General features: G+C 40.8%; 1 protein-coding gene across 1 annotated transcript in view; it reads right to left on the bottom strand.

Moving 5' to 3' along the window:
• Positions 1–14519: 14519 nt before the first annotated feature.
• spel1 (DNA mismatch repair protein spel1) overlaps positions 14520–24478 on the bottom strand; it is a 184347-nt gene continuing 174388 nt past the window's right edge. The window contains exons 23-24 of the transcript XR_012967615.1: positions 15426–15674; positions 14520–14621 (exon numbers count right to left, since the gene is read on the bottom strand). The gene's annotated coding sequence lies outside the window, so the exon portion shown is untranslated. The remainder of the gene's footprint in view (positions 14622–15425; positions 15675–24478) is intronic.

The following is a 24478-nucleotide window of genomic DNA, read 5'->3' as shown; positions in this document are numbered from 1 at the left end:
CGAGACTGAGAAACGCTCGAAGGAGGCATCCGTGGAAATTGAAACGTAGACGAGCCGAGGATTCGAACCCAGCTAACCCGTAACAAAGTTACATTGACGTAACCCAATCTCTTGATAGCGTATTGGGTTACGTCAATGTAACTTTGTTACGGGTTAGCTGGGTTCGAATCCTCGGCTCGTCTACGTTTCAATTTCCACGGATGCCTCCTTCGAGCGTGTCTCAGTCTCGTTTGCGATAGTACGGAATTAAAAGTGATATGTGGTTGAAAAAATATATTAACTTATCATTCAGTGTGTATGTATGTGTATATATATATATATATATATATATATATATATATATATATATATATATATATATATATATATATATATATATATATTACTCAAGGTGTGCCCCGGATTTCGCGCTCCTGAAAAAATGTTAGCGTGACAGGTTTTACGCGCGTGCCAAGGGAACGTAAATATATACATACATACATATATATATATATATATATATATATATATATATATATATATACATATATACAGTAGAAGCCCGATTTAACGAACTAATTCAGCCAAGGTCCAGTCCGCTAAATTGAATTTTCCGTTAAATTGAGCAAGTGAGCGTTGGTGTAACAGTGTTGCCAGAGCGGATTATAAAAATGATACGTACCTAAAAATTCCCTAGTGTACACACACACACATACAGTATATATATTGTAAGTGAATTATAGGCAGCACAATCGTGAATTGCAAACGAACAGCAACGTGCAGTAATTTGTTGCAACATGTGTGTGTGTGTGTGTGTGTGTGTCGTGTAACAATGATATGAGCTGTCTGTGAATTTCGCGGAATATTAGTCATAGCTTCGTGTTTGGTTCGATGTACATAATTCTAGCGATTAATAGGACTGGGCAGTTGGTTTTTGGATAGTGAGCGTTATTGTTGTGTTGTTGCAGAAAACGTAGTTCGTTGTTACAGAAGCGTTTTTCGTGGTGATTACTCTCGCGTACTGATTTTGAATTTTCCCATCAACTTACTGTTTCATTATTTTGTTTTCCTATTATACCGTCTATTTCTACTTAAATATATTTCTGCTACAATTATACTTTATACATATACTGAATTATATATTATTGTATATATATTATAGTACGTATATATATATATATATATATATATATATATATATATATATATATATATATATATATATATACCTCCAAAGTACTAAATTATAAAATTTTCCTTGACTCCACCACCACAATCTGGTAACATCTGGTAACATTGGACTCTGAGACACGCATGTGGCCAGTTGACGGAAAATGCTCAACTTAGCGGACCGTTCCCGCCAAAATGAGCTATTTCCGTAGACGCGCGTCTGGCCAGTTAGCGGAAAATGGTCAACTTAGCGGACCATTTCAGCTAAGTTGAGCATTTTCGTTATTGCTATTTGCAGTTCGCTAATTTGAGCTTCCGCTAAATTGAGATTTGTTAAATCGGGCTTCTACTGTATATATATATATATATATATATATATATATATATATATATATATATATATATCACTGTCCAGTAATGCCGTAACATTACTGAAAAAATGTTAGCGTGACAGGTTTTACGCGCGTGCCAAGGGAACGTAAATATACACACACACACACACACACACACACACACACACACATATATATATATATATATATACACATATATATATATATATATATATATATATATATATATATATATATATATCACTGTCCAGTAATGTCGTAACACATTAATAAATACACTAAAAACCCACTGTTGATTGTATTTAAGAAAAGAAAGGAAATCGAAATATACGGAAATCGTTATTTCCTTTCTTTTCTTAAATCCAATCAACAGTGGGTTTTTAGTGTGCGTGTATATATATATATATATATATATATATATATATATATATATATATATATGTAAATAATATATATATATATATATATATATATATATATATATATATATATATATATATATATATATATATATTACAAAGGCGGAGCATGCCGACAGGAGACCTTTTGGTCCATAGCTAGGTCGGATGCGAAAAAACATGATAATGATAAATATATAAATAAATAAACAATTAAAATAATATAATATAAATAATAATAAATAAAATAAACAAATGCATAGGTATAGTTCAATAATAAACAAACAGGTAAATAGTAAATAATAATAAATTGACATATAACTAGTAATAATTGTGAATCAAGCAAATAATAATAAACAAACAGACAAATGTTAACAAAACAAATAAACAAATAATATAAAATATATTTCTACGGCAGAAAAGTAGGCATTTATACCCAACAACACTGTCTATTTCCGTCTTATTCTTCACAATTCCCTAATTAAAAATACAATTCTTTCCTATATATTAAATTCTCAGCCACAAAATCATTGCTGATGTTACTACTAATTCTCTAGTACGACAATTCTTTTCTCATTACACACTAAATATTAATTTCGGCGGCAAAATTTATTATGTTGTTATAGATATTATCACTGGAATCATGAGCACTAATATTGTCGTCCTGTGAACTACTTACAGTATTTTAACAAACACAAGAAGTTAGGAGTTTGCGAAAGGTGAACAGGCCGGATAGAAACTCGGAGCGGGGCGGGCCGCGTGGGTTTGAGCAGCCTTGGGCTATGAAAGCAAAATGTATCTGGGTTAGAATACCTACCACGTTAAAACACACAAGAAGAGCGCCATAAATACCGGCCCTGTACACAACGCACTCAGTGTACTGCGTTGGTGGCGTCAACGGAAACGTGCCTTTCTCGTATTCCCTTACTTGTGGGTTCGAATCCCGCACTCCTCTCCGATTCCCAGCATTTATTGTTACCTGCTCCAATAGTCCAAGTGCATAGAACAAAGGAGACGGCTTCAACCACAGCTGCGCTGTTCCTGGCGAAGGCTCCTTACCACCTACCTACTTTTGCACGCACGCACACATACACACGCACAAACACAAACAAACAAACACATACATACACACAGGAAACAAGAACCAACTAATTACAGACCGGTCTCACTAACAAGCACTGTAGCCAAAATTTGTGAGAAAATGATCAAGAATAGATGGTTAAAACACCTGGAAGAAAATAATAAACCCAAGACAATTTGGATTCAGACAGGGAAGATCATGTACCACAAATTTAATCTGTTTTTACTCAAGACTAATAGATATAATACAAGAAAGGGATAGATGGGCTGACTGTACTTTTTTTTTACTTACAAAAAGCCTTCGACAAGGTACCACACAAAAATGATTAAAAAATTTGGAAAACATGGGAGGGATACAAGGCAACCTACTAAAATGGATGGAGGACTTCCTGAATGGTAGAAAAATGAGAGTAGTACTCAGAGAAAATATTTAGGTTGGAAGGAGGTGATTAGTGGAGTTCCGCAAGGATCTGTATTGGCTCCAATAATGTTCGCTATTTATGTGAATGACATGGATGATGATGTGGAATGTTACATGAGCTTCTTTGCAGACGATGCTAAATTGTTGAGGAAAGTGAAAACCGAAACGGATTGCGAATCACTACAGGGAGACCTGAACAAGGTTTGGAAATGGAGTCAGAAATGGGAAGTGGACTTCAACATTAAGAAGTGTAGTATAATGGAGTTTGGAAAAAGTAAAAATAGAATATCAGGACAATATACAATTGGAACTAAGGAGGTAAAGAAAGTGGGATCTGAAAAAGATCTGGGAGTAATTATCTCAAACGACTTGTCCTCTGATAAACAAATAAACAAAATTGTCGGAGAATCCTATAACTTGCTAAGATCAATAAAAGTGAAACTTGCCTATTTGGACGAAAAAAAAAAAATACTTAGTCACACTAATAAGGCCTAGACTGGAATATGCGGCGACATTATGGCAGGGCCCTCACAGGGGGGGGGGGCATATGCCCTGGAGCGGCACATTTAGAGGAACGACAATTCCAGTCTGGACATGCCGCCCACAAGGCTGACAAAATAATTATATTAAAAAAAGGTCAAAGGAGCCCTGAATATTTTACCGTAATATACGAATTTTGCGTTAGAATAAACAAAATATGAAATATTTTTCCCTTATCCTTTCTGCAATAGAGACATTAAATGATTTTTTAAATCCGTGTAATTATTTCGCAAGCCAATAGCTATAACATGCAGTAAGGGATGGTGGAGATGGGAAGTGGTGATGGGAGAAGGGGGGGGGGGGGGCGTCACTGAAAACTTTGCCCGGGGGCGGCACTTAGGCATGTAAGGGCTCTGCATTATGGTCACCCAGTACCAAAAAGAAAGAAAATAATAATAATAATAATAATCCAGAGAGCAACCACAAAAATGGCTCCAGCACTTTCAAACTTGTCATATGAAGAGAGACTGGCTAAATTGGAGTTACCGACTTTGGAACAAAGAAGAGAGAGAGGCGACCTACTGACCATCTATGATTCTATGGAATCATGAAAGGCACGGAAATACTTTATAGAGAGGACTTGTTAAATTGGGACAAAAGAAACACAAGAGGACATGAAAAAAAAAAGATAGTTATAGAAGAGATCTGAAGAAGAACAGTTTTCCACACAGAGTGGTGGACACTTGGAACAAACTGGACGAAACAATAGTGTTCGCAAAAACCATACACGATTTTAAGAGCAAACTAGACATTGCGAAATACAAAGGCGGGACACCACGAGCGTAGCTCCCCTTCCCGTGAGACAGAACTAGGTAAATACAAGGTCTAAGTAAACAGGTCTAACCGCTGGAGCAGTTCTGCGCAGCTTCTGACGTCATTTGGATGCGTCCATTTTCTCTTTGTGATACACTGAAGAAAACTGTGAAACGCCAAGGAAGACAGGAACTATAATATTTTATATATGATATATATATATATTATATATCATATATATTATATATTCATATATATAGACAGGAACTATAATATTTTATATATATTTATATATATATTTTATATAATATTTGTCAGAATATAACTAATTGAGTGGAGCGGTGCGAGCGAAGGCGACGTCATTTTCGAACGACGGACCAACTTCAACTGACAGCTATAGGACCCGCTAACCCCACTTTGAACAGCCAGGTGACGTTCACGGGCCCGCTGCGCCAACTCCCTCGAAATTCGGTCGGAAGTGGTTAGACCTTATATTCTTAGATCTTGGGTAAATACACACACGAACGCACGCGCACGGCTCACGACGGTGCAGTGGTACAGCTTTCGACCTCTAATTTAGCGATCCGAGATGAAATACAGCCCAGGGGTGAAGTAATTTCAGCATCGCTGCACTGTTAGCCGGCACTCTAACTCTGGTGGTCAATGAGTTATATATATATTTCTTGTAATTCATTTGTCAATAGAAACATAATAGAAAGTAGTATTATAAAAAATTCTGAAGGTTCTACTCTTAATATCAGTAATGGCATTTATAAATTAGATAAATTCATCATTAACAAGATTTGTAATCAGGTTGTATGTGACCAAAATTAATTTGGTGAATTGTGCTGTTCTCTAGATTTCTTTTTCATTGATGACTTTGTGTACCAAGACTTATTCTTATTTCATATGTGACTTTTTGTGCTTTACCAGTTCCTTTCCTAGTGTAATATTTCGTGTCATCTTGTACTATGCCAGTTCCTTTCCTAGTGTTTAATCTTGTGACATCTCATACTATGTCTGTTCCTTTCCTAGTGTATAATCTTGTTACTTTTAAACCTCTTTGTAACACAACTTTTTCTGTATTCCCCTGAAGATGTGAATTACACGAAAGCGCTTGGGAATTACTGTTTTCTTCCGATTTCCTTAGTGGTTACCAGCAAAATTTGTGGATCACGTGTTGTTTTTAGTGATCTTTCTGCATATATATATATATATGTGTGTGTGTGTCTGTGTGTGTGTGTGTGTGTGTGTCTGTGTGTGTGTGTGGGTGTAAGGATTAACCACAGATCGGGATCTCTGAGCTCTCATCCGGGAGGATACATGTAGCCGTTAGTTTGGCCTACATAAGAGGGGTCAGCGGGGTGACGTTAAAGTCTTGGTTTAGACTTTATATTTATTGAGGTAGGCTTCCAATATTTACAAACGTGGGATGTCTCCCAAAGGAAAAATGCTTCCCCTACCGAGTCTAAGGGAGAATGTCTTCTCTAGTCTCCTCTCTCTGTGGCGACGCAGTTGCCTGATTAATTATATATAGGGATATGCCTATCTAAGCATGTCAAATTTGTATATGTTTGGGATATATATGTAATATATATTTGTGTCAGTTGTATTGTAATGGATTTAGTAATGTTATTTGCGGATGCGCTTTGACATGGTGTGTGTTGGAGTTATGATAACGTAGCTTGGTAGGTATAAGGAAAGGTTAATGAACTGTCTGGTGACCATGGGTACTTGTGTCGATAACTTCGTTGGACGATGGCATGATGTACGTTGCTGTGATGGATTGCATTGTCTGAGTCAGATGCTTTATGATAAGGAAGTGTGTAGGTCATCAAGACTGGAGGTATTGCCAAAGGCTAGTGCCTTCTTGTATGCATCTGGATCACGTGTCAGGCACGTGACATATCGTAATGGTTAGTAATGGTATATGGATACATATAGGAGTCGATTGCGAGTCCAACACGTGATTCAAGACCATGGTGAATCACACACAATCATAAGGTTTGCTGGTGCAGTATTTAATGCTTTGGGCACCTGGCGTGAAAATCTTCCATTGGTACTACACCAACACGTGAATGAAGACTGGGAGTGAATCACTGATACCATCTCCCCCTTACCCTCTACATACACGCATACGCAAGTTTGATTGATAGAGACAATGAAACGGAATTCCACAAGAGTAGCTCTTTTCTTCCAAAGAACATTTCAGTTAAATATTATAAATACAATTATGCACGCACGCATGCACATACACACAGAAGGTGATTTAGTTGAAACAATACAAGAGTTTAAATATAAATATGATAATTGGAAATCAAAGATATAGATTAAGTTGGAACCGTACATGAATTTGAGTCTAGGTATGTTAGAAAATTATAGAATAGGAGACAGGACCCAACGAGCGTTGTTCGTTTTCCGTATACAGTACTACAATTAGGACACACACACACAAACACACACACGCACAGTTTGAGAGAATGCAAAGAGCATTGACCAAATTGGTTCCTGGCCTTGCAGATAAGCGTACAAAGACATTGAGAGCATTGGACTTACCTTCATTGGAAGAGAAGATGCAAGAGTGACTTGCTGGCAGTATTCAGGGCATTAAAGGGAACAGATCAAACTGACATCTTATGGTCTGGGACGAGAAAGAGGTGCTAAGTTATGAGAACAACAATGAGTATTTGGACGAGGAAATGGATTATATCACTGCTGCATCTAGAAGCCTGAGATACACAGAGGGCATGCTAGGGATACGCTTACGGAAAAACATTAGGTTAACGATCCTTTTGTACGTTCAGTGTGGCACAATAACAGCGAGAGGTATTCTCGCAATGTGGATCTCTGTTGGAAACTTGCGACAGCCGAATTGATTATTTCAACTACATCGCTGTTATAAGTGATTCTTTCCCTAATTATAACAACGGCGAAACAAATAAAATATTTGTGGCTGCCTTGCACAGGAGTAACGTCGGGGATTGTAAAAAATGGACTTCAGGTGTGTAGTAGCTCACCCGGTCATATTCCTCGATACTAGTATTTCCATTAGGTCAACGAACTTTTTGTACGTACAGTGTGGCTATATGGGAGCGAGTGGGGTTGAGATGGGCGTATATTCATACGTTTATAAGCTTGCACAATTCTATCTCATCAACAGTTTATAATAATCAAACATATTGGGAAAGGGAGGCACAACAATTCTACGATCATGTGCAATATATACAAACAACATAATATGAGACATACATTCTCACTACAAATAACATTCAGGGTATGAGGCATACGTTATGTAAAACTAATTTTTTTAAAGAATGTTTTGATGTTTCTTACTTTTGGGACTACAATGTTTTCTCCTAGCATATATGACAATATCATAGATACTGTCACAATTTTTTAAATTGTGACACCCAGCTCGTTATCTCCCTTCCCATTTTCTCGTCTGTTTTCTCTCCGTATCAGCCCTTAATTCCCCATACTCGGGGGAATTTCCAGTCCTTAAGACTTCTAGTAGCAACATCCTGTCTTTTCTCCTCCTCGTTATCCTCTTTATTTGTCATGTCATTTTTGACAACCAATTCAATGCCTTAACGAAGGGAGAGACTTCTAATATCTAGAAACACACACCCCCCCCTTTTGATTTGTGTTCTCGGAGCCATGCTCAACGGTTTTCGCACCCACACAAAGCACTCAAACACACCCCCTCCCCCCCCCCCTGCGCGCTGCCACATATTTGATTAAGCTAGGCAATTGGAATTATTAGGACTGTGTTTAACCCGCTCGTGAACAGTGTCTACCTCAAAGAACACTTGGAACTGTGTCACCCTCCCGCATGAACATTATTCGTAGTACCCTTCGCAACTAGGGACGGAGACATAGTACTATTGGCAACGTCGGAAGCCGGCTAGCGGACATCGTGACCTGACCTGTCGCAGGACACAGGCAGTCTAAGCATCGAGTTCGAAAAAGGAGGTCAGACCGCTCGATCTCGGAAGAATAAGCGCGTCCTTTCCTCCCTCAAGTGACTGTTGGGGATTTATATCCTCTTGAATAAATCGAGTGTCGATTATTTGGGTATAAACCCCTCAAGCAAAAACTGAGTGTAGTGCGATTGACCGGGAAAAGTACGCCGACGAAGTGACTTACAACCCCCATCACAGCGCGCCCAGGCCGTCCACCCCCCGCCCCCACCAAACGAAGTGGCGCCGATCGAAGCTCAGCAGGAGATCAGGCTAATTGAAGACGTCTCCACAAGCAAGACAATTATAAGTACTCATTCAACAACAATTTCTTAAGCTAGGAACGCGCGCAGGGAATAGATAGGATGTATGTATGTATGTGAACACAACTGTTAAAACCCTTATTTAATGTCAAGTAGCTTAATTTTAGTGTTTAATTATTCAATTAATTAAAACTCACAATAGGAGTTCTGGGTTTCATTAGCCTAGGACGGTTCACTTAATGAGTTGTCCCATCATACCCCTCTTTGATTTACTCACGCTTGCCTTGGAGGGAAGGCGAGTGGTCCCGAGATGTGATAAAAATCACCTGGACTTCGGTTCCCCAACTGCAGCTATCTTCCCCCTCCCTTCATCAATCACTTAAGGTACGTGTTACCCACACCACCTCATCTACCACCTTCTTCCACTGTCCAGGAATTTGCGTCAGATACGATTTTACGCAGTTATATGGGATTTATGAAGAATCACGATATACAACGGCACACAACAAATTTGCGGATCGAAATATGTTTGGGATTGACGCGGTCTGGAAAGAGAAAAACGGAACCCATGGATCCATACGCGAGGAAGTTGAAGAGGAAAATGAAGAACAGACTGTACATACATACATGCATATATTAAAATATTTGTTCCCCTTATAAGAGGCTGGCCAGCCAAGGCATGCAACCACCCTTTGCCCATCCCACATCCATTTTCCTTCTGTTTACTCGTAATAAATTCAAGTCAACTAAAAATAAAAATGGCCAAGGAAGGCTAAAAAGCCAAAAGTAAGACATTTATTTATAATTAGGGCATACCTGGTTTAGACAAGGTAGTCAATTGCGGGTGCAAGTGAAGGTGCAGAATTGGAAGAATATGGAAACATACCCGGATTAGCAGAGAAAAAGAAAAAACAAAAGTTGGAAGGTTTTGGCACGTTTGATCCCTATAACAGTTTTACTGGCGATCTTCACAGGAAAGCCAGCGAATGGAAACTTCCCCAAGGAAGTTGAGCTCATGGTACAGTTCGATCCTGGTGTGAAGGCAAACATGCAGAGTCTGTAAATCGTGCAAGCTACTTCTGATAGTCTATTTTTAATAGGCTCATTGAATCGGTGCGCAAAAATACCATGCGCACGATAATTACAAACACAGTTGCAAAATTTCTCAACAATTTTAGTCTGCATGCACATGGAACAGGTGTCGGTGAACATACGACTTGACCAAAGAACATTACATGGGGATTCTGGAAGGGGGAAATCTACTGGTGAGGCTCTCTCGTTATTGAATCTGGGGCTCCTCGACCGCCTGGGAATTTATTTTTGTGAGTATGAAGGACAAATGTGTTAACATGGAAAATAACTACAAGGGAGTACAAGATAGGCTACCAGAGAAACCCAAGGATTATGAATTACTTTAGGACTTTTTAAAAGGTATAGGCTTTATTTGGAACTTCACGACAACGCTAGCCTGTTTTCAAGACACACGTCTGTTTGCAAACACTCCTTGTTACTGTTGGGCTGTCGATGGTTAAGAATTTAAACAGGAACCAAGATTGCTCCTTTATTGAAAGCTTGAAGCAAACGTAAACAAAGATATTGACGTCATAGTTTAAGTACCTGAACAAAACAAAAGACGTCTACATAGGATCCAAACATATAAACAATACCAATAGATGCTATAGAGCATCTGAACATATTTCAGAGTATTAAACATCTGAGAATCACATGGTATGTAAGGAACCTACAGCACAAGTATACAATTTTTATATATCAACACAAAGGCTATTGCAAAGCAAGAACAATGCAACAATACAATTAATCTCAATTTACCACATCCCTTTTCCCTTATTGAAAAAGGAGTATCAAGGAACATCAGGTGGTTTCACAACTCTGCTAGACCTTCTCGGAGGTTGTGGACATGGTACATTAACTACTATCAAAATTATCAACATTTACAGAAGAATTTCCATCAGCCTTATCAATTACTTCTGAACTATCAGGACAGTGTCCTTGACCTGAAGGAGACATAGGCACAAAAGGTTTACTGCTACATGAGTTATCTTTTGGTACAGTGTCATTACTGGGAGCAGTTGGTGTATATCTAGGCATTAGTTGATCAGAATGTCTTTTCCAAACAATGTTACCAAAATCCTTTAACATAACCTTGTAATTCCTCACACCTAGAACTTCAATTACTTTCCCTTCCAACCATGAATGACCTTTGCCATAATTCTTTACAAAAACAGCATCATCAATCTTATATTCAGACTTCTCAAACTTACACTCTTTTTCCAAAACCCTTTCCTTCTTATTTTGTGGTTTAATTTTCTCAATAATACCTCTGAATTTTCTGTTAAACATTAGCTCAGCTGGAGCTTTACCTGTGGAACAATGGATTGAACGTCTGTAATTGTATAAAAATTTGCAGACTCTGGTTTGTATATCACCTTCCTTAAATTTACTTAATCCTTCCTTGAAAGTTTTTACAGCCCTCTCAGCTAAACCATTAGATGATGGGTTATAAGGGGCAGGAGTCATATGTTTAATTCCATTATTTTTAAAGAAAGTCTCCATTTCCTCAGATACAAAAGATGAAGCATTATCTGAAACCACAATGTCAGGTAACCCAAAATTACAAAAAGTTTTTCTCAGCATAGAAATTGTTACTGTAGATGTTGTAGACTTTGTTACATGAACATCCATAAATTTAGAGTGTGAATCTACAATCACTAAGAAATAATTTTCATTGATTGAACCTGCATAGTCCATATGGAGTCTACACAAAGACTTACCCGTCTCAGGCCAAGATAAGGTAACTTCTTGAGAACCTTGAAAAATTTTAAAACAAATTGAACAGGATTTAGTAACCTCTGATATATTTGGTCTAACTTAGGCCACCATATCCAATTCCTGGCTTCAGCCTTCATAGCGCTGATACCATTATGGCCTACATGCAGCTGTGAAAGTACACTACCTCTTAACTCAGCTGGTATAACAACTCTATTCCTAAATAGCAACACATCTTTTTAGTTATGTTCCTTGATACTCCTTTTTCAATAAGGGAAAAGGGATGTGGTAAATTGAGATTAATTGTATTGTTGCATTGTTCTTGCTTTGCAATAGACTTTGTGTTGATGTATAAGAATTATATACTTGTGCTGTAGGTTCCTTACATACCATGTGATTCTCATATGTTTAATACTCTGAAACATGTTTAGATGCTCTATAGCATCTGTTGGTATGGATTATATGTTTGGATCCTATGTAGACGTCTTTTGTTTTGTTCAGGTACTTAAACTATGACGTCAATATCTTTGTTTACGTTTGCTTCAAGCTTTCAATAAAGGAGCAATCTTGGTTCCCGTTTAAATTCTCAACCACCGACAGCCCAACAGTAACAGTGGCGACGAGGATCTGAGGATTGTTTTTGGATGGACCAGTTTTGTTTTGAAAGACGGAAATAGCTGTCTTATTGACTGATGGTGGAAATATACAAGGAATTAATCTCAATTTACCACACTCCTGCAAGCAAAGGCAACAATGAAACGCGGGCGGGACGATTTACGCGTTTATTAATCAGTGGGTTATGCGTACATGGGAGCGCGAGGTGCACACGGAAATACAGACGGGTATCGACTGACGTGGAGGGCAGCTGTCTTTCGCTGCATAGCGCGAAGATGATGCCACGTCTAGTATAAGTATGAGAAGGGGCCTTGTTGGCCGTATGGAATGGGTCCTTGTGCGGAAAGTGTCACTATTGTTCAGGGCACGCCATGACACTACAGTACCCTGCCTTATGCAATACCCTATGCTAAAGCACATACCACACCTTCTTCCCTCCCACCGCGCTCGCAGGACCATCGCGAGAGGTATGCCTCTCGGCGTCGGCGGCGGGCGACGGGTCGTCCCGGCGAAGCGCTGGCGTTTCCGGTGACGGCACCCCAGACGTGATGGGGATGAGCGGACGATGGTCCGTCATCAACGTGAAGTGGGGCAATCTAAACGGATATGGCTTGCATTTGAACGTAGCCCAAGTGACAGCAAGCATCTCCAGTGATGGTGGCGCATCGGGTTTCGGCGTCCGTCAGGAATCGCGAATCACACTGGACGAGACGTAAATGCCCCGACCGTAGTCTTGGAGGAGGGCGTACCCGATACCGCAGAGGCGCAACGCATCCGTCTGCAGTTTCACTGGCAGGGCGGGGTCGAAGGGCGCCAGTGCGGGCGGCAACGACAGAGCTCGCCTCACCGACAGGCGTGATGATACCTTGCTGCACCTTTGAGTCAAGTTCTTTCCTCACTTGATCCTGAAGTGCGAACAGTATCGGACTGGGCGTGTGGGTAGCGAGGGGCGCCGCGTCGGCTTTCATGTGGATTCTCATGGGGGGACCCATCATCTTTCCTAGGGGGTGGTGAGGGGATCATTCTTGGAGACCAGCACGCAGAGGAAGTAGTCGCGAGCGGCGGCTGGTGAGCTGTCACCGGGTAGGAGAGGAGGGGCGTTTGGACCTCCTCGTGAACCCGTATGGGGGGGGGGGTGAAATACGTCGGCCACGTACGTCGGCGCCGAGAGCGGCGGTTATAAACTGGCTCTGAATATTCCCAACATGCCTAGGTGCCGAGTGCCTATCCCCGTGATATTCGTACCTGTGTCAGGCAGTATAAGCAAATGCGGACGTTGACGGGCGGTGGAGGGCAATTGGAGCCGTCGGACACCGGGCGGCAGGTGCCAGCCTTTTCGGGGGGAAGGTTTGGGGTGGGGGTGGTGGGGCGCTGAGGCGGGGTACATGCGCCTGGCGTAGATCCCTTTGACATGCCGACACGGCGCATGCGTGCGGGTCACCCTCAATGGATCGTGTAAGCGGCAGTTGGTCACTAGCTCCTGCAGTGACGTATTGCAGCGACGGGGCTGAGGCGTTGTACGAGTTCCTCGCCTGGTTGGGCGTGGCCTGCATGGGTCGGCTGGGCTCCGTGCACAGGTTGCGCTCGCGGCGGGTAGGGCTCGGTCGTGAGGCTCAGTATCCAGGGGAGTGGGATGAAAGGCGCCTTTGTTCGCACCACTACGTGTGCACGGCATTACATTCACGGCCCTTGCTAGTATACTGTCGCCTATTCGTCTAGTTCCGTCAATGCTTCGTTCACGTATGCGCCACTGATTCGCGTATCGTCCCATGTTTTACTGTTGCAAGTTGCGAGCATTTGCAGGCAATTGGAAGCAATCCTACTCACTGCGCCATGTATGCAAGCACTCCTGCAAGCAAAGGCAACAATGAAACACAGTAGGGGGAACGATTTACGAGTTTATTAATCAATGGGTTATGCGTACATGGGAGCGCGAGGTGCGCACGGGAATACAGACAGGTATCGACTGACGTGGAGGGCAGCTGTCTTTCGCTGCATACAGCGAAGACGATGCCACGTCTAGTATAAGTATGAGAAGGGGCCTTCTTGGCCGTGTGAAATGGGTCATTGTGCGGGAACTGTCACTGTTGTTCAGGGCACGCCACACTACAGTACCCTGCCCTATGCTAGTACCCTATGTTAAAACATATACCACAACGTCAACTTTTTCACCGTTTTCTGTTACAGTTTCCTCACCCCCCCCCCCGCCTCCACACTGCACATGAACAAGCTGCTAAAGTTTGTAAGTTTGCTTGTGCAGTTCGATGAGGCCGCCGATCTGCAGACACAGGATTTCTTCAAGCCTAGAGTGGAAAAATAAATATACAATAATGGTAACAGATGAATGAATCGATACACAGAATAAATAAATTGATACACAAATACAGAGTAAACAAGTAAATTAATTAATACAATAGACAGATAAATAAAAATAATTATCAGATAAATACGTAATAGATAATATAACATTAATAATGGTAATGATATGGTTTAAAATCACAAACTTTCCCTTATCGGAAGGCTAGGACGGTGCCCCTTACAGAGGATTTTGTAGCATGGATTTTAATAAACCATACCTTTGGTTCAAATTCGCCGGTGGGGGGTTCGAACCACCATCAACTCGATCTTCGTCGTGAGTAATTATATCAATAATACTAATAATTATAGAAATTATGTTAATAGTAATAATGGTAACGATAATAATAACAATAATAATAACTGTAATAAAGATAACGACAACAATGATAATAATAATAATTATAACAATAATAATATCATAATAATTAGTGAAGATAATTATGATAATAACACTGGTCAAAGAACTTGTCCCAAAGGAAAACAATAACTGTATCTTATATGTTTTTGCATGCAGAATCCAAAAATAATGTCCAGTTTTTTCCACCCACATTTTGTGTTCCACGGTATGTTACGTTGCGTGTGATACGTGCGATAATCTTCAATCAAGTGGTTGGCAACACTGATTTTTAGCAACACTGCGTGAGATTGTTATACGTTTGGCAGTACTGTGTTTGAAGCGTTGGTATGAGGTTGTATAGTGTGCATTTGTGTGACAATAAGTTTGTGATATTGTACAGTAGCGTACTCACCATTCACCTTCACAATGCCAAGAAACTGTATAAACCATCCGGCCAACTTTTGCTTTATTTGCGGTGTATTGACGTTCATATTACAAAGACGGTGTTTCACGGCATTGATTAAAATGGCTTATGAACATTATTTTGGCTGCAAAGTGGGGGACCAGGATAAAAGCTGGGCCTCTCATGTGTGTTGTGTAACCTGTGTCAGGCCTCTCACTGCATGGGCGAAAGGTTCACGCCATATGCCTTTTGCCATCCCTGTGATTTGGAGAGAACCAAAAGATCATACTTCAGATTGTTACTTCTGCATTACAAATATAAAAGCATATTGTAAAATATCCTAAATTATCATCTGCTATGAGACCAGTACCTCACAGTCAAGACTTTCTTGTATCTGACCTTCCAAAACAAATGGAACTAAGTGATGATGAGTCAGGTGAGGAGGTTATGGAAAAAGAAACAGAAGACATGGACTTTCAGCCAATCTGTTCTTCAAGTGAACTGAACACCATTTATTGTTGAGTCAGGGAGATCTGAATGATTTTGTGCGGGATTTAAACTTGTCAAAAAGCAACCTGAACTTCTTGCTTCCAGGTTAAAGGGCTGGAATCTTCTCCAGAAAGAATCCAAAGTTAGTTTTTATTGTAAGCAGCATTGTGATTTTGAAAAAAAATTCTCACTTGAGGATGGTGTGATGATTTGGAATGATGTATATTCTGTTATGGAGGAACTTAAACATAAATATGACAGGAATTAGTGGCGTTCATTTATTGACTCTTCAAAAGTGAGCCTGAAAGCTGTTTTGCTCTATAATGGAAGTTTCCTTCTGTTCCTCTGACCCATGCAGCTAACATGAAGGAAACATCAGGGAGTATGAAGCTTCTATTGCAAAAAAATGAGTATTAATAACATAAATGGAATATCTGTGGTGACCTAAAGGTTGTGGCACTTTTACTTGGAATGTAGCTGGGTTACACAAAGTTTTGTTGGTTTCTCTGTGAATAGGACGGTTGGGATAAGAAAAATCATTATGAAAAGAATGTGGCCGAAACGATCTCTGACCCAAGGAGAGAAGAATGTTGTCAATCCTCTTCTTGTTAATTCAGAGAAAATTTATCTGCCTCCTTTGCATATTAAGCTAAGGTTGATGAAAATTTTTGTTAAAGGTATGGATAGAATTAGCAAGGGATTCACATATTTGAAAAATGAGTTTCTTAAAGTAATTGACACAATAATCAAAGGTATTTTTGTTGGATCACAGATTAGGGAGCTGATGAGAGACCAGAATTTTGATGAAGAGCTAAATGATCTTGAGAAAGCTGCATGGCTGTCATTTAAGAAAATTTGCTCAGAATTTTGGGGGAATCACAAAGGAAATAACTATTCTGAAATCGTAAAAGAGCTACTGACATCCTACACGGCCTTGGGATGCAATGTGAGCCTAAAAATCCACTTCCTAGACTCTCACTCTGGACTTTTTCCCTGCAAATTTTGGCACAATTAGTGATGAGCATGGTGAGAGGTTTCACCAGGACATTCTGAACATGGAGCCTGGTATCAAGGTAAATGGAGCTCTTCAATGTTGGCTGATTACTGCTGGACACTAAAAAAGGATCATCCAGAAGCAAAATGTACTCGAAAATCATACATTTCTACATTTTAAAGGTAAGTTTCATTGAAATATCAGCCTAATTTATTAGTTATAATTGTTTAAATTCTAATATGCTATCACAGAACTATGCCTGATAGAAAAATTTGGAAAACATATTTGAAACCAGCATAAAAAATCCTTTCAAGTTCACCTCCTTTTGCTTGTGGGAAAAGTATTTTAATAGATTTTGTTGACCAGTGTAATTGGTTAGGAACAGTGTGGTTTTAGGACAGGTGGGGGTTGTGAGGATCAGATTGTGGTAAGGAAGATATGTGAGAAAGCTTTAGGTAATTTTTTTTTTTGGAGGGGGGGGGTGTTATGGATTTGGAAAAGGCTGATGACAGGGTAGACAGGAAGGTGCTATGGGAGGTATTGCAGATATATGGGATAGTAAGAAAGCTGATAAGAGCAGTCAAAAGTATTTACGAAAGTAGTAGAGCCTGTGTTAGAATTAGAAATAGAGAGAGTGAGTGGTTTGAGGTAAAGGTGGGACTTTGCCAGGGATGTGTTATGTTGCCTTGTCTGTTCAATGTGTACATGGATGGGGTGGTGCATGAGGTAAATGCAAGGGTAATGGATTGGGGATTGGAGATGGTTAAAGAAAATAGAGAAAAGAATGGGAGATAAGCCAGTTGTTCCTTGCTGATGACACTGTGCTTGTGGCAGGATCAGAGAAGGGATTAAAGAAGTTAGTAACAGAGTTTGGGAAGGTATGAGAAAGAAGTAAGTTGAAGATAAATGTGGGTAAAAGTAAGGTGATGAGATGTAAAAGGGGTGACTGTGGCAGCAAATTGGAAGTGAATATTAAGAGAGACTGGAGGAAGTGGATAGTTTTAGATACTTGGGTGTGAATGTGGCAGGAAAGGGATGAGTGGAGTTGGAGGTAGAATGTAGATTGAGAGAAGCAAGTAGATGCCTTGGGGAATTAAAAAGTGTCATGAGAATAGACATTTGGAAATGGATGCTAAGAGGAGATTGTATGACGGAGTGATTGTGCTGATAACAGCGTATGGGGCAGAAACATGGAACATAAGAGAAGGAAGAGAGGAGTTTCAATATGTTGAGATAAAATGGCTGAGAAGTATGGTAGGGGCTACTATGCTAGAGTGAGAAACAAGGAGGGAAGGAGGGGAATGGGGGTGGAGAGTTGGGAAATAGGGTTGATGAAAGAGTATTGGGATGGTTTGGACACATTGAATGAGTGAAAAAAAATTTGTAAAAGAGGTGTGGAAGGTGGAGGTGAAAGGAGTGAACATGAGGGGGTAACCAAGGATGAGATGGATGGATGAGGTAAAATGGGCACTGGGAAAGAGGGAAATGTCTGTTGAGGAAGGGAGAAGACAGAAGATAGGTGTGAATGGAGAATGGTTGGGTATGGATGATGCTGTGATCCATGGGAGTGGATGGGGTATGGGGGGTGATGGAGTAAGTGTGAACGATATTTTGATGCAGCCCAAAGGGATTTCTCCCAGTCTTCTCTTTTTCTGTACGAGGGGATGGAGAGGGGGTGGTCACCGATTAAATGAAGTAGTCTTCCTGTGGATGTCCTGTGTCTTGCTACATTGTTTCTGACCCAGGGCAGTGGGTGAGAAGCAGGGATGACCCATCATCCAGGAGGAGCCAAGATAAGAGGGAGGGAGGGGGGTTGAATGAGAGTGGAGTATGTGGTGGGTGGGAGTGGATTTTATGCCTTTGTTTTTGGCTACCTCCCTTGTAAGGGGGGAAAAGCCTTTGGTGTATATATATATATATATATGCTAATAAGAACATGGGTACGTGTGTTCACTTATGCAAAGTAGACCACTTGGAAAAAGAAACTAACGAAGCAGAGCGCTTTCGTATATTACATCTTCAGTGCATATGCATAAATATATATATATACATATTTTATGGACTTCAGTGAAATCACTACAGATCAGTCATGTAGCATTTTTCTGTGATTAAATTCTATTTAAGGAGAATGCTCACTTTTAACTTCTATATATACATATACCAAAGGCTTTCTTTGCCCTTACATGGGGGGTAGCCAAAAACAAAAAGGCACAGAAACCACTCCTATCCATTCCATCCCCTACATATTCCACTCCCCTCCACCCTCCATCTCATCTTGGCACCTCCTGGATGACGGGTCATCCCTGCATCATGTCCACTGCCCTGGGTCAGAAGCAGAATTGCAAGACACAGCACATCCACAGCAAGGCCGCTTCATTAATTTGGCAACCCCCCCTCTCCGTCCCCTCATGCAGAAAAGGAGAAGACGTGGAGAAATCCCTTCAGGCTGCGTCAATTTTTTTCTCATACATACACACACACACACACACGTACTTCTTCACCCCCATCCCCCACCCACTCCCCCTCATGCATCACAGCATCATCCATACACAACCCTTCTCCATTCACACCTATCTTCTGTCCTCTCCCGTCCTTCTTCAACAGACATTCCTCTCTTTTGTAATGCCCCTTTTACCCCATCCATCCATCTCATCCTAGGACACCCCCTCATGTTCACTCCTTCCACCTCTGCCTTCCACACCTCTTATACTAATCTTTTTTCACTCATTCTTTCCTTGTGTCCAAACCATCCTAATACTCTTTCATCAACCCTATCTCCCAGCTCCCTTTCCACCTCTGTTCTCCTCCTCACCTCCTCATTTCTCACTCTATCTAACCTAGTAACCCCCATCATACTTCTCAGACATTTCATCTCAAACACATTCAAACTCCTCTCTTATGTTCCATGTTTCTGCCCCGTACAGTGCTGTCGGCACAATCACTCCTTCATATAACCTCCTCTTAGCATCCATTCCCAGATGTCTATTTCCCATTACACTTTTTAATCCACCAAGGCATTTACTTGCTTCTCTCAATCTACATTCTACCTCCACCCCCACTCCTTCCTTTCCTGCCACATTCGCACCCAAGTATCTAAAACTATCCACCTCCTCCAGTCTCTCTCCCTTAATTCTCACTTCCAGCCCTTGTATCTTTAGCTTCCTTTTTTCACACACCTTCTCAAACTCTGTCACTAATTTCCTCAATCCCTCCTCTGATCCTGCTACTAGCTCTTAATTCTGCTACCTTTCAGTCTATACTTTATCACCTCTTCAGTATGATATTGTCCATTTGGATAGGATTTTTTTTTTTTTTTTTTTTTTACAAAATACTTATAATGTTCATGATATTGATCAATAGAGAGCACAACTGACTTCAAAATTCAGATCTTAGTCCTCCTGTATGAATACTGACAACATTATATACTCTGGTTGAAGAAGTCCATAACACTACGGGCAATGTAATCCTTTGAAAGATTTACTACCATGACCCATCATTGTTATGCACTACACTACCAAAGACCTCAATATCCTCACAACATGTATGGACAGACTAAACTGTGTTATCCAGTAATCCTCCAAACACCTGGATCTTTTCTTGTTCCAGGAGACCTGAAGTCCAAGTGATTTCACCTCTCCAGTGACATGAGGGTTGCAATCAGGACCTCCAACAACAGTGTGAGAAGTGCATCATCATCATCAGCAAAGACAAGATCAATGACTAGTGTTGTCAATGAATGCAATGGTATTGATCAACATCTCTGCCCAATATCCAGTCCATGCACCATGCAGATGATGGAAAATGCTGGGGTGAGGACACACCTTTGCCTAACTTCTGCATTAACAAGATAGAAGTAGGACACACCTCCTCTGTACTTTACATCACTCTATCCCAGAGTAAAGTTAAACATCAAGTCAGTAATCCTTGCAGGAATCCCATGGATCTTTAGATCCCAAATGCACTGAGTCACACACCTTCTTAAGATGAACATAGACTACAAAAAAAATCCTTACTGAAACTCATGTTGACACTCCACAAGGACATGAAGTGTTAGGATCTGATCAGTTGTTGATTTATCTGGCATAATTCCAGACTGCTCAAGCCTCTGAAAATTTAGATGTGAATGAACCTGTCAACAACAGATGGGTATGCACCTTATCTGGCACACTGAGTAGTGTTATACTGTGGTAGTTGTTGCAGTCCTGCTGGTCCACTTTCTCTCTCCTCATAGGGACAAACTGACTATTTTTCCAGTCAAAGGGAATGATACTGGACTGCTAAACAACAGTGAACACTGCATGCATTCCACAGATCAAGGCCTCACCTCCAGCTTTCAGCAGCTTTATACTGATGTAGATGTTGTTGTTGTTGTTGTCGTTCCCTAGACTGTCTGTCCGAGCAGTCCCGTCTCCCCAAGGAATGCCATAGCCGAAACTGGGTTTTCCCACAAATCCTTTATAGAGCGTATGTTGTGTTGTTTGCGTGCATGATTGTGTATAATGCAGTCTTCCATTATGTGTTGTATGGTATGGGGTGAAGTGTTACATCCTGGGCAGCTGTTCACAATGCGGTCATCCAGCCTCTTCTGGTAGCTTAGAAGTGCTGGGTGGTGACCGCACCGCAGTTTGGCCAAGTGGACTCTGTCCTTTCGTGGGAGAGAGGATTCAGAAGGGTGGATATCAGGGGGTCTGGCATGCAGCAGTGTGTTGTCTTTCAGTGTGTTAATGGAGCGGTGAGTGATATGATTATGAATATGTCTCCGGAGGCTGGTATTTGGTGGTTGTGGAGGAAGAGAAGAGAGTATCTGTGCGTGATAAAGGTCTTTGGGTGTTGTTTTAATGTTTCTTGGTGTGTGTGGGTGTTCTGCTATGTAGTGTAGCGGGTGTAATGTGTTTGTGGTGGCTGCGGCAAGTGTTTGTGTGCCTCTCATGTCGAGGTGGTCCTTGACTTTGAGGACTTTTGTTTCATGGTGTAAATGGTCTGTAGGTGTTGTATTTGTGCAGCCTGTAATTGTTTTTAGGGCTTTGTTTTGTATGATTTGAAGGGTGTTGTGGCGTGTCTCACTGAGATTAGGAGCCCATGCAGGACTCGCATAATTTAACACTGAGCGTATGCATTGTTTGTATATTGTTATATTAGTTTCTTTGTTTTGTCCAAATGTTGTTCCAGTGATTGACTTAAGTGCGTTTAGTCTGGGTGTGCATTTGTTTTATATGTTTGTGATGTGTTGTTTGAAAGACATGGATGTATCGTATGTTACACCAAGAATTTTCGGTGTGTTTGTGTGTGGTATTAGAGTGTTGTTGATGTAGAGATGAGGTATGTATTTGTGTTCTTTTGTCCAGTTGGTGAGAAGTGTTGCTGTAGATTTGGTTGGAGCTATTTTGAGTCTGTTTGTGATGAACCATGTGTTGAGTGTGTCAAGGTATGGCTGGATTATTTCTGCAGCTTTGTTTGTGTTACGATGTGTGCATGTGATTGTTATGTCGTCTGCGTAGGAAGAGATTTGTATTTCTGAGGTGTCTGGTGTGGGTAAGTCATGCATGTATAGATTAAATAGTGTGGGGGATAGAACTGAGCCTGGTACTCCGTTCTTAATGTTTCTGATGTGCGATGATTGGCCATTATATGACACGTAAGCATTCCTACCTGCCAGATAATTGGCCAGCCATCTTTTGGTGTTATTGTGCATGTCTGTGTTATATATTTTATTTGTTAGGTTGTGGCGGGGGATAGCATCAAAAGCTTTACTAATGTCTAATGTTATAAGAAGTGTTCTTTGGTGGGGCCTATCTGAATTGATGCCATCTAAAATTCTTTGTGTGAGGTTTGTCAGAAGAGTGTTTGTGGAGTGTAGTGGCCTAAAACCGTGTTGTGAGTCAGCAAGGGGAATATGTGGTGTGACAAGTTTAAGTATTAGGCGTTCAATGACTTTAGAGGGGGTGCAGAGAAGTGTGATTGGACAGTGCGATGTTGGGATTGTTGGGTCTTTGTTCGGTTTTGGAATGGTGATTATTTTACCATGCTTCCAGATGTCGGGTATAGTGTTGTGTGAATAGCTGTAGTTTGCAATGTTTGTGAGTGCGTGTATACCTTGTGGTCCAATGTGTTTTAGGTGGATGTTGCTTATGTTATCAGGGCCACAGGCAGATGAGTGCTTGAGACTATGTATTATGAGTTTTGTCTGACTGTCTATGAAGGGTATATAGTCTGAGTCTGTGGGAAAGTCTTTCTTACGTCGAATGGTGCGTCGGTCATCAGGGTGAGAAGTGAGATGGCTTGTCTGTGCAAAATGACGTATGAGTGCGTTTGCTTGTTGTCTGTTTGAGGGTAGATTATCTGTTGTTGTGATTATTGCTGCGTGAGAGCGTGTAGTGTTACTGTTGGATAGTGTAATGCTGTTGAGTGTTTTGTACAATTTGCTGGTGTTTGTTTTGTGATCAAGTGTATTGATAAAGTTTTGCCAATTTTGTGTTTTTTGTTGGCAATCACAGTGTTTAGTGTTTGTATTTGGTCTGCTATGTTTTGATGTAGATGTTGGCTGGTTCTCCACCCTTCAACTTTTCTTTGACCTCCACCATAGGTGGAGTTTCATATATTGGTGGATTGGCAACTGTCACTTAATCATCAGCAAGGTGAGGCTGGCTGATCAGAGGGTCATCCATGAAAACTGCTGAAAGTACTTAGTAAAGGGATTACATCCCTCTATACCTGATGATAGCTCTCCATCAGTTGTTTGAACTATGCACCCGTGGGTCACATATTTCTTCAAAGCAAAGCAAGCCTAAGGTAATTTGCATTATAATGACCCTCAACATCATCAGCAATTCCCCTGATGTACCTCTCTTTATACATTCTCGTGAGAACCCTAAACAACTGTTTCTGAGTCATGCATTGACCTAGGTTCACATCCACTCTGGTAGTAAGGCCATTCCTATATCCTTCAGTATCTTACCTGATGCTACACCACTCCTTTTCCTAGGATGCTTTCCAATGCACTCTTCAGCATCTTTCAGAGTTTCATATCTGAAGGTGTCCCACAGTTCTTCAGGGCCCTCATGGGTGCCAAGCACTTTGAACTGACTAGAGATTGCTACTTCATGGGCATGCATTATACATCATCTTTAAGTTTCTCCAGATGAAATTGGATTAAATCTTGGAGTTATCCTGAATTACACAATACCCCGTCTGGGGTATTGACTGCTTGTTATTGTGGCAAAGTAGCATGCAGTCGATACTTTAGGGTCTATATGGGGCATCCCTACGGACCAGAGTCACACATCATTTTGTCTATGATAGAGGAAAACTCTGTTCATAGAGAAATGATGACACTTTTATACTACGACTGTCCCTCCATTATGCTGTTCCCCAACCCCTTGTTGCTGCCCTGTACCATTTCTCTGAGTATTGTTTTTCTGTGGTGGGGGAAAAGAATACTGCCACCAAGTATTCCCACTTGGATCGTAAGAGGCGAGAAGAAAGGGACGTGGATAGGGACTAGGCATCCTTCTCCTTGTAGCCCCACAGGGGACATTCCTAAACAAAAAAGAGAAGGCATAAGAGGGTCTAGGAGTTTTCG

This window comes from Oratosquilla oratoria, chromosome 25 (genome assembly GCF_046742065.1).
Source record: "Oratosquilla oratoria isolate Oo_2021 chromosome 25, ASM4674206v1, whole genome shotgun sequence".
Taxonomy (NCBI): Eukaryota; Metazoa; Arthropoda; class Malacostraca; order Stomatopoda; family Squillidae; genus Oratosquilla; species Oratosquilla oratoria.
The sequence above is the reverse complement of the archived record's forward strand: the minus strand, read 5'-3'. Positions and strand labels throughout refer to the sequence as shown.